The following is a 12,867-nucleotide window of genomic DNA, read 5'->3' as shown; positions in this document are numbered from 1 at the left end:
ATTAGCGCCCCTTCCTTTAAAAGTTGGAATATTTTCACCCGTGTCATTTTTAGCATTATCCAAGATTTCCAAATCGTAATCAATCATAAAATTATTCAAAGTTTCCCCGTAAGTGTGGTGAGGGAAATGGACTTCAGCTTCCCCCTGTCGGTTATATACACCACAAAATTTCTGGGTGGATAATGGGCACACAGTTACATTAAAATCCCCCACAAAAATAAATTCAAATACATTGTTAAAATTCCTCACGAAATTATTCACCGCCGTATCTAATTCATTAATCACTACATGTCTAGTGTTGTCAAATACATTGTTGTAGAAATTTATCAATAGAATGTTTCTGCCGGGTTCTTGAGTGAGCCATAAAATTTGCGAGTGCGCCCCCACGTTAACAAATTTTTTCACATGGATTGGTAATTTGACAGAAATTAACACCAACAGACCGCCTTTAGCTCTACCATGAGGTGAGGGCAGTGCTGGGAGCTCATAGGACACATACCCCTCAATGCCATTGAATTTTTTACTCCATGTTTCCTGAAAACATAGGATATCAAACAAATGCACAAATTCAATCCAGCCTAAGGCGTCCTCCTTGGCCACAATTCCCGCAATATTCCAGCTAGCAATATGACAACTTATATTCTCTCTTTCATTGCTGGCTTTTGACAGTTCCAAGCTAGGTATGGACATGTTATTATCTATATTAAAAAGCTCTATGTTAGGTATAGAGTTTAGGATGTCTCCCCCATTCAACGTACAGTTCAAACATACATTACTCGTTTCCTTAGTTAACATAACGGCCGCTTCAAACTCTAGATCTCTAGGGGGTTCAATCTCATGTCAATCGTTCTGATCTAGGTGACTCAGGGACTGAAACCTATTCTGGGTAGGGACCTGGTAGACCATTGCGTTATCATACAGAGGGGTGTTGCCAAATGGTACAAATGGGTTAGGGGTATGCATTAAAGGAGCATTCCCCCCGAACATAAGGTTCCCCATATGCAGCGTTGGAATGGATGGACCGTGTTGTGGACCAAAGAAGAAGTTAGGCATCATTGGTCTATTTACCATATGAGGATAGGTGGGATTGCTCGAAGCCTTCTCCTTACGATTAGAAGGCGGTTGCCCACCGGGATGGTTATAAAAATAGCCCAACGGCCTGGCAACGACTTCAGTCTCCGACTGCGTAATTGAAGCTGCTCTAAGCAGGACCGTTGCCACATGTTGTGGGTGCTTAAAGTTTATGATCACGCAGTCCCCCCCGCCGATTTTTTTGGCGTTACCTATCCAGTTTACTCTTCTGATGGAGATAATTTGGTCGGCATAGCCAACTGGATAGCCACAATGATTATTTAACCAGGAAATGGTTTTATTTCTCAGAGAATCAGGTGTCTCATATTCTCTTGGGGACTGGGTCAGAATAGGGACGTTAGTTAAAACCACCACGTAAGGTACACAGTCGGGTGGTAGATCAACAGGGCGTCTACAGGTCCTTGTGGGCTCCCCGTTAAATCCTCCCATCGTATCAGTTGGAACTGTCACCGTAGGTGCTGATACTTGTGTAGGGGCTTGCAAGGGGGCTGATACTTTAACACTCAGTGGGTTGCCTGTAACCCCATTGTTAGATGAAATTATCGAGCTTCCTCCCTCCTGTGACGATTTCGGCGGCGGTTTCTGTTGTTTCGACTGATCTTTAAGGGGTTGTTTCCTGGCAATAGTGGGAGGGGCACTAGTAGAGGCTTGTGACTGCTCCTTATCCCCAATGGGAGCAGTAACAAGATCAGTTGACTTTTTAATGTCAGCTAAGGACTTTTCCAGGTTGTCTGCATGCTTACCCACCAAACCCCTTAGCCTGGCTACTTCCTCCTGAAGATCTCCTATCTTAGTTAACAGTGGCTCTACCACCGTACTGAGTTTACTAAGAATTGCACTCGTTAGTGAGTCAATTTGGTCAGGCTTCAGGGAAACATATTTATCTAGGTTCGGGGTTACTAAATTATCGGTGTGTTCCACTTGGGTGGTATCTTTTTTCCTTCTAGTGATATGACTACCTCGCTTAGCAATTGGTTTTCTACAAGCGCGCATAAATTTGGAGGCCCTCCCAGATTGCTGAGGTGTCCCCTCGAGATTATTACCTTGGTCTTCCTCCCCCATTATTGACTGGTCTAAAGCCTTGGTAGCTTCGACATTAATACCAGTAGTGCTATTATCAAGTTCCACAGGAGCGACCATCTCGTTAACAATATTATTATGATTTACAGGGTTTACATGATTGTTTGCGTCGGCGAACAAAGGAGGATCTGCAATATGACTTTTTCCCAGTGACTTCCTCCTGTCGCAGTTGATTTTAGACACCACTTTCAGTAAGTAGTTATCCGGCAATGTACTTTGGACAGACATTTCTGGGATTACTGTGACAATATCCGTACAACTCAGGTTAAAAATACAAGGGGTAACAGTGTCTTTACTCGTAATGTCCTTCAGTAGTACTCACTGTTCGTACCAAGGGGGGTAGCCCTGCCCGGCCTCCTCTGGCCCCTGACGGCCACAGACGGCCCCGCCCTTGTCCCGGGCTTCTCCCGCGCGCGACTCGCGGGGCGAGAGGGGGTGTCAGCCTTTTAACATGCGCCTCCGGGCGCTCTCAGGCCGTCAGCGTCGTGCCCCGCCCCAGGGGCTGCTGGGGATTGTAGTGCGCGGTTCGCGGGTCGCACTTTCTCCCGGTGGTCCTTGGCGCTGCTCCGCCGTTCCCCTCACGGCTCCTGACACTCAGGTGAGTTTTGGCACTTCGGTGTTCCCCCACTGGGCTCCCGGGGGGTCAGCCTTTTAACATGCGCCTCCGGGCACTCTCAGGCCGTCAGCGTCGTGCCCCGCCCCAGGGGCTGCTGGGGATTGTAGTGCGCGGTTCGCGGGTCGCACTTTCTCCCGGTGGTCCTTGGCGCTGCTCCGCCGTTCCCCTCACGGCGCCTGACACTCAGGTGAGTTTTGGCACTTCGGTGTTCCTGAGTGATGTGGTGGTGTCCGCGAGTGATGTGGTGGTGTCCCTGAGTGATGTGGTGGTGTCCCTGAGTGATGTGGTGGTGTCCCCGAGTGATATGGTGATGCCCCTGAGTGGTGCCCCTGAGTGATGCCCCTGAGTGATGTGGTGGTGCCCCTGAGTGATGTGGTGGTGTCCCTGAGTGATGTGGTTGTGTCCCCGAGTGATGTGGTGGTGTCCTCGAGTGATGTGGTGGTGTCCCTGAGTGATGTGGTAGTGTCCCTGAGTGATGTGGTGGTGCCCCTGAGTGATGTTGTTGTGCCCCTGAGTGATGTGGTGGCTCCCAGAGTGATGTGGTGGTGTCCCCGAGTGATGTGGTGGTGTCCCTGAGTGATGTGGTGGTGTCCCCGAGTGATGTGGTGGTGTCCCCGAGTGATGTGGTGGTGTCCCTGAGTGATGTGGTGGTGTCCCTGAGTGATGTGGTGGTGCCCCTGAGTGGTGCCCCTGAGTGATGTGGTGGTGTCCCTGAGTGATGTGGTGGTGTCCCTGAGTGATGTGGTGGTGTCCCTGAGTGATGTGGTGGTGTCCCTGAGTGATGTGGTGGTGTTCCTGAGTGATGTGGTGGTGTCCCTGAGTGATGTGGTGGTGCCCCTGAGTGATGTGTTGGTGTCCCCGGGTTATGTAGTGGTGTCCCTGAGTGATGTGGTGGTGTCCCCGGGTGATGTTGTTGTGTCCCAGAGTGATGTGGTGGTGTCCCCGAGTGATGTGGTGGTGTCCCTGAGTGATGTGGTGGTGTCCCCGAGTGATGTGGTGGTGTCCCCGAGTGATGTGGTGGTGTCCCTGAGTGATGTGGTGGTGTCCCTGAGTGATGTGGTGGTGCCCCTGAGTGGTGCCCCTGAGTGATGTGGTGGTGTCCCTGAGTGATGTGGTGGTGTCCCTGAGTGATGTGGTGGTGTCCCTGAGTGATGTGGTGGTGTCCCTGAGTGATGTGGTGGTGTTCCTGAGTGATGTGGTGGTGTCCCTGAGTGATGTGTTGGTGTCCCTGAGTGATGTGTTGGTGTCCCCGGGTTATGTAATGGTGTCCCTGAGTGATGTGGTGGTGTCCCCGGGTGATGTTGTTGTGTCCCAGAGTGATGTGGTGGTGTCCCCGAGTGATGTGGTGGTGTCCCCGCGTGATGTGGTGGTGTCCCCGAGTGATGTGGTGGTGTTCCTGAGTGATGTGGTGGTGTCCCTGAGTGATGTGGTGGTGTCCCAGAGTGATGTGGTGGTGTCCCCGAGTGATGTGGTGGTGCCCCCGAGTGATGTGGTGGTGTCCCTGAGTGATGTGGTGTTGTCCCCGAGTGATGTGGTGGTGTCCCCGAGTGATGTGGTGGTGTTCCTGAGTGATGTGGTGGTGGTGTTCCTGAGTGATGTGGTGGTATCCCTGAGTGATGTGGTGGTGCCCCTGAGTGATGTGGTGGTGTTCCTGAGTGATGGGGTGGTGTCCCAGAGTGATGTGGTGGTGTCCCAGAGTGATGTGGTGGTGTCCCCGAGTGATATGGTGGTGTCCCTGAGTGATGTGGTGGTGTCCCCGAGTGAAGTGGTGGTGTCCCTGAGTGATGTGGTGGTGTCCCTGAGTGATGTGGTGGTGTCCCTGAGTGATGTGGTGGTGTCCCTGAGTGATGTGGTGGTGCCCCTGAGTGGTGCCCCTGAGTGATGTGGTGGTGCCCCTGAGTGATGTTGTTGTGCCCCTGAGTGATGTGGTGGCTCCCAGAGTGATGTGGTGGTGTCCCCGAGTGATGTGGTGGTGTCCCTGAGTGATGTGGTGGTGTCCCCGAGTGATGTGGTGGTGTCCCCGAGTGATGTGGTGGTGTCCCTGAGTGATGTGGTGGTGTCCCTGAGTGATGTGGTGGTGCCCCTGAGTGATGTGGTGGTGTCCCTGAGTGATGTGGTGGTGTCCCTGAGTGATGTGGTGGTGTTCCTGAGTGATGTGGTGGTGTCCCTGAGTGATGTGGTGGTGCCCCTGAGTGATGTGGTGGTGTTCCTGAGTGATGTGTTGGTGTCCCTGAGTGATGTGTTGGTGTCCCCGGGTTATGTAGTGGTGTCCCTGAGTGATGTGGTGGTGTCCCCGGGTGATGTTGTTGTGTCCCAGAGTGATGTGGTGGTGTCCCCGAGTGATGTGGTGGTGTCCCCGAGTGATGTGGTGGTGTCCCCGCGTGATGTGGTGGTGTCCCCGAGTGATGTGGTGGTGTTCCTGAGTGATGTGGTGGTGTCCCAGAGTGATGTGGTGGTGTCCCCGAGTGATGTGGTGGTGCCCCCGAGTGATGTGGTGGTGTCCCTGAGTGATGTGGTGTTGTCCCCGAGTGATGTGGTGGTGTCCCCGAGTGATGTGGTGGTGTTCCTGAGTGATGTGGTGGTGGTATTCCTGAGTGATGTGGTGGTATCCCTGAGTGATGTGGTGGTGCCCCTGAGTGATGTGGTGGTGTTCCTGAGTGATGTGGTGGTGTCCCAGAGTGATGTGGTGGTGTCCCAGAGTGATGTGGTGGTGTCCCCGTGTGATATGGTGGTGTCCCTGAGTGATGTGGTGGTGTCCCCGAGTGAAGTGGTGGTGTCCCTGAGTGATGTGGTGGTGTCCCTGAGTGATGTGGTGGTGTCCCTGAGTGATGTGGTGGTGTCCCTGAGTGATGTGGTGGTGCCCCTGAGTGGTGCCCCTGAGTGATGTGGTGGTGTCCCTGAGTGATGTGGTGGTGTCCCTGAGTGATGTGGTGGTGTTCCTGAGTGATGTGGTGGTGTCCCTGAGTGATGTGGTGGTGCCCCTGAGTGATGTGGTGGTGTTCCTGAGTGATGTGTTGGTGTCCCTGAGTGATGTGTTGGTGTCCCCGGGTTATGTAGTGGTGTCCCTGAGTGATGTGGTGGTGTCCCCGGGTGATGTTGTTGTGTCCCAGAGTGATGTGGTGGTGTCCCCGAGTGATGTGGTGGTGTCCCCGAGTGATGTGGTGGTGTCCCCGAGTGATGTGGTGGTGTTCCTGAGTGATGTGGTGGTGTCCCTGAGTGATGTGGTGGTGTCCCAGAGTGATGTGGTGGTGTCCCCGAGTGATGTGGTGGTGCCCCCGAGTGATGTGGTGGTGTCCCTGAGTGATGTGGTGGTGTCCCCGAGTGATGTGGTGGTGTTCCTGAGTGATGTGGTGGTATCCCTGAGTGATGTGGTGGTGCCCCTGAGTGATGTGGTGGTGTTCCTGAGTGATGTGGTGGTGTCCCAGAGTGATGTGGTGGTGTCCCAGAGTGATGTGGTGGTGTCCCCGAGTGATATGGTGGTGTCCCTGAGTGATGTGGTGGTGTCCCCGAGTGAAGTGGTGGTGTCCCTGAGTGATGTGGTGGTGTCCCTGAGTGATGTGGTGGGGTCCCTGAGTGATGTGGTGGTGTTCCTGAGTGATGTGGTGGTGCATCTGAGTGGTGCCCCTGAGTGATGTGGTGGTGTCCCTGAGGGATGTGGTGGTGTTCCTGAGTGATGTGGTGGTGCACCTGAGTGGTGCCCCTGAGTGATGTGGTGGTGTCCCTGAGTGATGTGGTGGTGTTCCGGAGTGAAGTGGTGTGTGTGAGTGTGAGGGGGTGAGGGTGAGTGAGGGTGTGTGAGGTTGGGTGAGGGTGTGAGGGTGAGTGAGGGTGTGTGAGGGTGTGTGAGGTTGAGGGGGTGTGAGGGTGAGGGTGAGGGTGAAGGGGGTGAGGGTGATGGGGGTGAGGGTGGGTGAGGGTGTATGAGGGTGATGGGGTGTGAGGGTGAAGAGGTGTGAGGGTGAGGGTCCGAAGTAAATGGTGGCAGGGCAGACATCATAAGACAGAGAGAAGAGACTGCGTGGTGACTGCGTTGGTTAGTTTCAGAATCAGGAGGGGCAGAGTCAGCACAGTCTGCGAGGGATCAACGTGTCTAGAGGCAAAGCATAGCGGATGTAGCATTGCAGCTAGCAAGTCAAGTGTTTTCAAGAGTGTCCCTACAGAGATGGCAACACAGCAGGAGCAAGGCTACTGTAAAGAAGCACGGTAGGCTTTCACTTTCGTCCAGAAACAAGTTCTCGGCATTGCTGTGGCAGGGGGGTGGGCGGGGGAGCGGCAGCCTTTGAAGTCTGATGCCGAGGCACAGACAAATGGTGGTGCGCGATGTGCACGCGGGGGGGGTTGGGGGAGCGTCAGCCTTTGAAGTCTGATGCCGAGGCACAGACAAATGGTGGTGGGTGATTTGGCTGGCTCTGTGCACGCGCATAGATCACATGAACTGTATGCGATCCGCAGCTGTTTTGGTAGACTGTTCTTTTCCGCTTACTATTATCTCGCCGGAACAATGCGCAAGCGCATTGGCTCAGGCAAGACCTAAAAAAGGGTGTGCCATGGGGGAGGCCTGGCAGCGATTGGGTTAAAAAAAATTTTCAATGGTGCTTGAATGCTAGCAGCAGTGACTGTGTAGCAATGCTCTGTGGTTCTAGCACATTGTCTTAACAGTACTGCTACCTTGTCGCAGTCATGTGCCTCAAGGCAGTGATGTCTGCTAACACCTTTTTGTATTCTTAGAAGATTGTTAGCTCTGTGCCTCTGCGTTTTACCAGTTCTGTCTGTTTGTTTATAGCACTTCTGCATTCTACCAGCTGTCTCTCAGTTGAGCCCTACATGCATATGTGCTACCCGTGCCATCTCTCACAGTGGCAGTGCTGCCAGCCGCCAACTGTTTGTACTGGTGGTACAACTGCTTGCCACTGGCTCTCACTGGTAGGGCTTCGTGTTACCTGGAGCACTTTGCATACTACCCACTACATGCCTTAGTAATATGCTGTCTGGTTGTATGCCACCCGCTTCATCAAGTTTCAGCAGCAGTGTTGTTTGCAATCAGGTCCACTTCCCAGTCGTTGTATTGTGTTTATGATCTGTGTGTCTCCATGGTAGGGCTGTGTGCAAACAGCTCACTGTCTTCAAGACAGAGCAGAGCGGTGACACCACCATGAGTCACTGTCAGTGTACTGTTGTGTGATACCAGACCCAGTTAATTGTGGCCCTGTTCCGTCTCAGTGGTTTCTCCGAAAAAGTCTGTTTCTCCGGCACCGTCGGATTCACCAGTTTTACTTCTGCCGTCATTAGTGTTGGACGATCATCCCTTTGCAAGGCCATTTAACAGCACGTCAAATAATTGAAGAGGAGCCTGCGGTCGGATAGTTCGCGCCTGGTGCCCTTCCGGTGAGCAGCTCAGGCATTCCCACAAGGCGATGCGATGACTCGTGCTGCACCCTGCGAGTGACTAGGCCCAGCCCCATGGGCACCCAGAGGTGTTCCGTCCGTAGACGCACGCGCTTCCTTTTCACGCCGGCTCGAGGACAGCTGCTTTCCCGCGGCCCCAGGTGACAGAACGCTCGCTCCGCTCAGGCAACAGCTGTTGTTGCTTGTGAACATGAATGACTTCACCATATTATTTTGAAGGTAAACGGCCCCTCTGGCAACGTAGAAAAGAATACTTCTGGCGCTGGGAGTCACCGGGCGCGCAGGAGGCCTTGAAGGAACACGTGCGCCTGTTCCCTGACTCCCAGGTCAGCCGTCATTCGTTAACTGCCTCCAAACCGCAGTTTTAAAACTCTCTGATGTGGAAGTAGGAAAGATGGCGGGGGAGGGTGCCGACGAGTCGCAGGACCATCTACGAATCTCATTTCAAACACATTTTTGTATAAAAAGTATTCTTCTTCCGTGATCCACCCACACAAATCAGTTTTGCCAAATATGCTGAAAATCAAAGGGAAAAAAACGGCCTCCGATTTCATTGACGAATGCCCCACCCAGTTCCTCGTGTCTTACATGTGTTGCGATTCAGGCACGCTGTCAGTGGGTCAAGGGAGGCTGGGTCCAGGGCCGTACTGAAAGCTGCCCAGGCGAAAAATGTTCAAACCCGCCCAGTCCTTTCTTCTCTCTCGTCTATCTCTGCTCTCTCTCTCTTGTGCCTGCTGTAATTCACTTATATAATTGGAGAAGGCGCCAGCAGCGGCCCTCTGCCTTTAAACATGAGCCTCAAGTGGCTTCAGACCACTGGCTAAAATGCCCTATGGAAGACAGGGTCAGTCCCGCCGCCATGGCTGGGTGTCAGGATTCTTTGATTGCTGGTCACTGGTTGACAGTGGAACTTAGCGAGTCCTGACTTCTGAGCCCTAGGAAAGGATGCCCCTAAGGCAGATAGAGACACAGGCAGACACACACTCTAGTGCTGATAGACAAGACAATCACTCTGGTAAAGGCGCGTTAAGAACCCAATTAGGAGCTAAGTGGGACGGAATTCCACTGCACAATGTTTTAAAGGGACCAGGTGCAGGAGCACCAGAACCGATTTTTACTGGCTTGGATATCCGGCCAGTAAAATCACTTAGGGAATGGGGCCATTGCAGCCCATCCATCCCCCCCCAACGGCCCCTGCCTCACCCCCAAAGCAGGCAGGAAGCAAGTAATTCTGGCTCCACCTTGCCCACCCTTCCCACCCCACTCTACACAAAAGCCCTTGCACACATTTACCACCTGCTTACAGTAGGTGGTAAATATATGCATGCCAACTCTCAGGATAGGGAATGCTGTGCAGAATTCTACCTGGTAACTTCGCGTCCTGGCACTTGTTACGCATTCCGAAGGGTTTAACTCGTAATTCAAAGAATTGTATGCAGCCAGTATTGGGAATTCCTGGCATCTCCATATGTAATTCCTCACAGCATGTAATCGGCCCTAAATTAGGAGAGGCAGGCATACAAAAACCTGCCGCAAATGCATGGCCTCTTATTTACATCTGGGCAGAGGAGTAGAATCCCCCCTTCAGCATGCCAAAGGCTAGTGGCCATATTTACCCTTGGTTACAGGCAGTGCTTAATTTGAGCTGGTATTTTCAGGTAGGACTCTCCAGAACTCATCTTTGGGGTCAGCACTTATTTTCCTCATCAGAATCTGTCCCAGAGCGTGAAAAACACAAACCAGGGGGAAAAGGAGGAAGAGAAAGACTGAAAAACCGTGAGAAAGGGCCAAAGCAGGAAACTGCAAGAGTGGGTTAAAGAGGCATGGGAAGCCTGGTGGTGGATGAAAGATGCATACGGTTGAATTAATACTACACAGCCTTGGTATTCAGCATGCGGGTTTCTGAGCAAAACATTTGAATCAGCCCTGATTCTTTTACAAATTAATCACTGATTACAGGACTGTCCGGGCCGTAGCAGGAGAATGACATAGTGCTAATAAGCATGTTGGTGCACACACCGCCATGCTGATGTCCTTACCTGCTCTTCAGGGCTGTCTAATGGGAATTATTTCAAGTGGGGACCCCGGTAGTGTGGGAATAGAATCTTGGGGATTAGCAGGGCTTGGGATCCCCAAGACAGCAAGGTATAGTTATGAAAACCTTACCTGTAGCGCAAATGCACCACCTCTCACCCAGACAATTAGGGAATCCCAGGGATTAACATTCAGGATCTGCAGTATCAGTGAGGGATTCCCTTTTGTCAGCGGTGGAGGCATGCACACCGCAGGCAAAATAATCCCAGGGGAGCATTTTCGCCATGTTCAGCGATCAGGGTATTTCCCGATCTTGGAGGGGTAGGGCATATAGTGAGATACTACCAGTTTAGAGCAAGCCCTTTCCCTCCCACCTCCTACTACTGCATATCTTTTGCCGTCTCCTCTGATATCTGGGCCGGATTAAAAAGATCCTATTAGTACTGTGCCCTCTGGGACTTCAGATCCCACTCCAGAGCCTGCATTAGATAACTGGCATGCTTGATCAGCAGGATGTAGGAGGTATTCAGGCCTAGCCGCCTCAAAGTCAGCAACACTGAGATCCAGGACAGACATTGAAAAATTGGGATCAGAGGCTAAATGTCCTAAACTCTCCACTCAGGGGGAAATGAGCAAAACTGCACCATATCCAGAATGGCTCTGATGAAGGGGAGTGTCTGTAAAGGAGTCAGGCGTGACATTGTCACATTTATAGTAAACCCAACGATGTCAGGAGGTTCGCCATAGTCTGGAGGTGGGTGACAACTGCCTGGAGCGAGCCGTCCTTAACAACCAGACGTTGAGGTAGGAGAAGACTAGGAAATCTGACCTCCGAAGATGTGTTGCAACTACCACTATAACGTTTGTGAACACTCCTGGGGTGCTGGTGAAACCAGAGGGGAGCAGAGTGAACTGAAAATGCTCCTGGCCCATAGTGAACCGCAGGTAGCACCTGTTGGACTGCCGGATGGGGATGTGGAAATAAGTATCCTGCAGTTTCAAAGCCACCATCCAGTTTCCATGGTCAAGGGCAGACAAGACCTGTGCCAAGGTGAGCATCTTGAATTTGTCCTTTCATAAGAATGCATTGAGTGGGCGAACATTTTTTCTGCACCAAGAAGTAGCAGGAATAAAAACCATGGCAAACTTCTGTTGTCAGCACCGTCTCTATGGCTCTTTTGGCCAAAAGGGGAAACATCCATAAAAACGCGGGCATTACCCCGCACTGCTATTACAACGCTTCTATTACAACGCAAGTCCTTACAACGACTTGCGCTGGAGGGCACTGTAGGATAGGGAATAGTTTAATTTTCTATCCAACACCTTCCCTACTGTCAACGTGGGCTGGAGTTGGAATAGAAAATTAAACTATTCCACTATCCAGCGCCCCCCAACGCAAGTCGTTGTAACGACTTGCGTTGTAAAAACTGCGTTGTAATGGCATGCGGGGTAAAAGCCTGCGTTGTAATGCCGTACAACCGCCAAAAGAGCCTGCAATTCCTGCTGGGTCAGGTGTCCTTCGTCAGCTGTTCCACAAATGGTGCAAGATGCTGCAGGTTTTCAAGAAATGGTAGGTAGTAAACCCGCTACACAATTTGCATGACCCTCTTGTCCAAAGTTATTGCCTGCCACCCTGGCAGAAAATGTCAGATCCTGCCTCAGACAAGGTGGTTGTTTGCCAGCAAAAAAGGTTTTGGGGCTTCAGCAGCTGGAGGACAGGAAGACTTGGTTGCATGCTGCCCCTACTGGTCACATGCTTGGTGGGTGCATGGTCACACATAGTTTGGTAGGAATGCTTTGCCGGATGAATTTGCGGGTGATACTGAAAGTCCCTACCATGGCCACGGAGGGTGCAAAATGATTGGTCTGGTTGGCGGGGAGGACAGTACAGAAAGACCCAGGGAGCAAGTTGTGGCCCTGATTTCTTAAAAGCACTCCTGGGTGGAATCTGCATTGTCCCTAAAAAGACAGGAACCATCATTTGGTATGTGCATAAGACATGCCTTAACATCCCCCGAAAATTCAGTGAACCACATCCAGGCATGCCTTGAAAGGGCCAAACTGGTGCCTATGGCTCTGACCAGTGAATCTGTAGTGTCCAGCCTAGAGGTGACAGCAATCCAGTGTCTGGAGGAATCCAGAAAACTGCCATCCTGGAGGTCCTTATACCAAGTATTCTTCTGCTAGGGCTGTGCAAGCTCATTCTCAGCATCATAGTCACCACTGTCCGAGTCCATGCCAAACTAAATGGCAACAGTGCAGTTAAAGCAACATGCTGCCTCGGTTCAGGTCGGGGCAATGCTGTCGCTGCTTTGGACTGCACAGTGGGTTGGTGATGGAGCCAGTATCATCGTCTGTGGGATGATTTTCTACATGGGTTGTGGCACCAGAGATGGAACCGGTACCAATGTCTGTCTGAAACCTGAAACCAACCCAGAGAGCCTCTCGACTTCTTGAGACCCACAGTCACGCCAGGAGAAGCCACCAAAGAGCCATTTCATGCAATCCCTCAATTTACTCCAGCATCGCTGACGGCGCCAGAAATTAAGGTTTGCTGCAGGACAAGGGTCGAAATTGGCTTCAAAGTGGAATTACTTCAGGAGTGAGACCTAGAGGGAAGATGACGACCGTGTGCCATC

At 51.9% G+C, this 12,867-nt stretch overlaps 1 long non-coding RNA gene across 1 annotated transcript in view; it reads right to left on the bottom strand.

Annotated features, from left to right (window-relative positions):
- LOC144753828 (uncharacterized) overlaps positions 1-12,867 on the bottom strand; it is a 164,650-nt gene that overhangs the window by 151,189 nt on the left and 594 nt on the right. The gene's annotated exons all lie outside the window — the stretch shown is intronic.

The sequence above is a fragment of the Lissotriton helveticus genome, chromosome 5_1 (assembly GCF_964261635.1).
Source record: "Lissotriton helveticus chromosome 5_1, aLisHel1.1, whole genome shotgun sequence".
Classification (NCBI taxonomy): Eukaryota; Metazoa; Chordata; class Amphibia; order Caudata; family Salamandridae; genus Lissotriton; species Lissotriton helveticus.
Note: the sequence above shows the minus strand (reverse complement) of the source record. Positions and strands in the feature narration are given on the sequence as shown.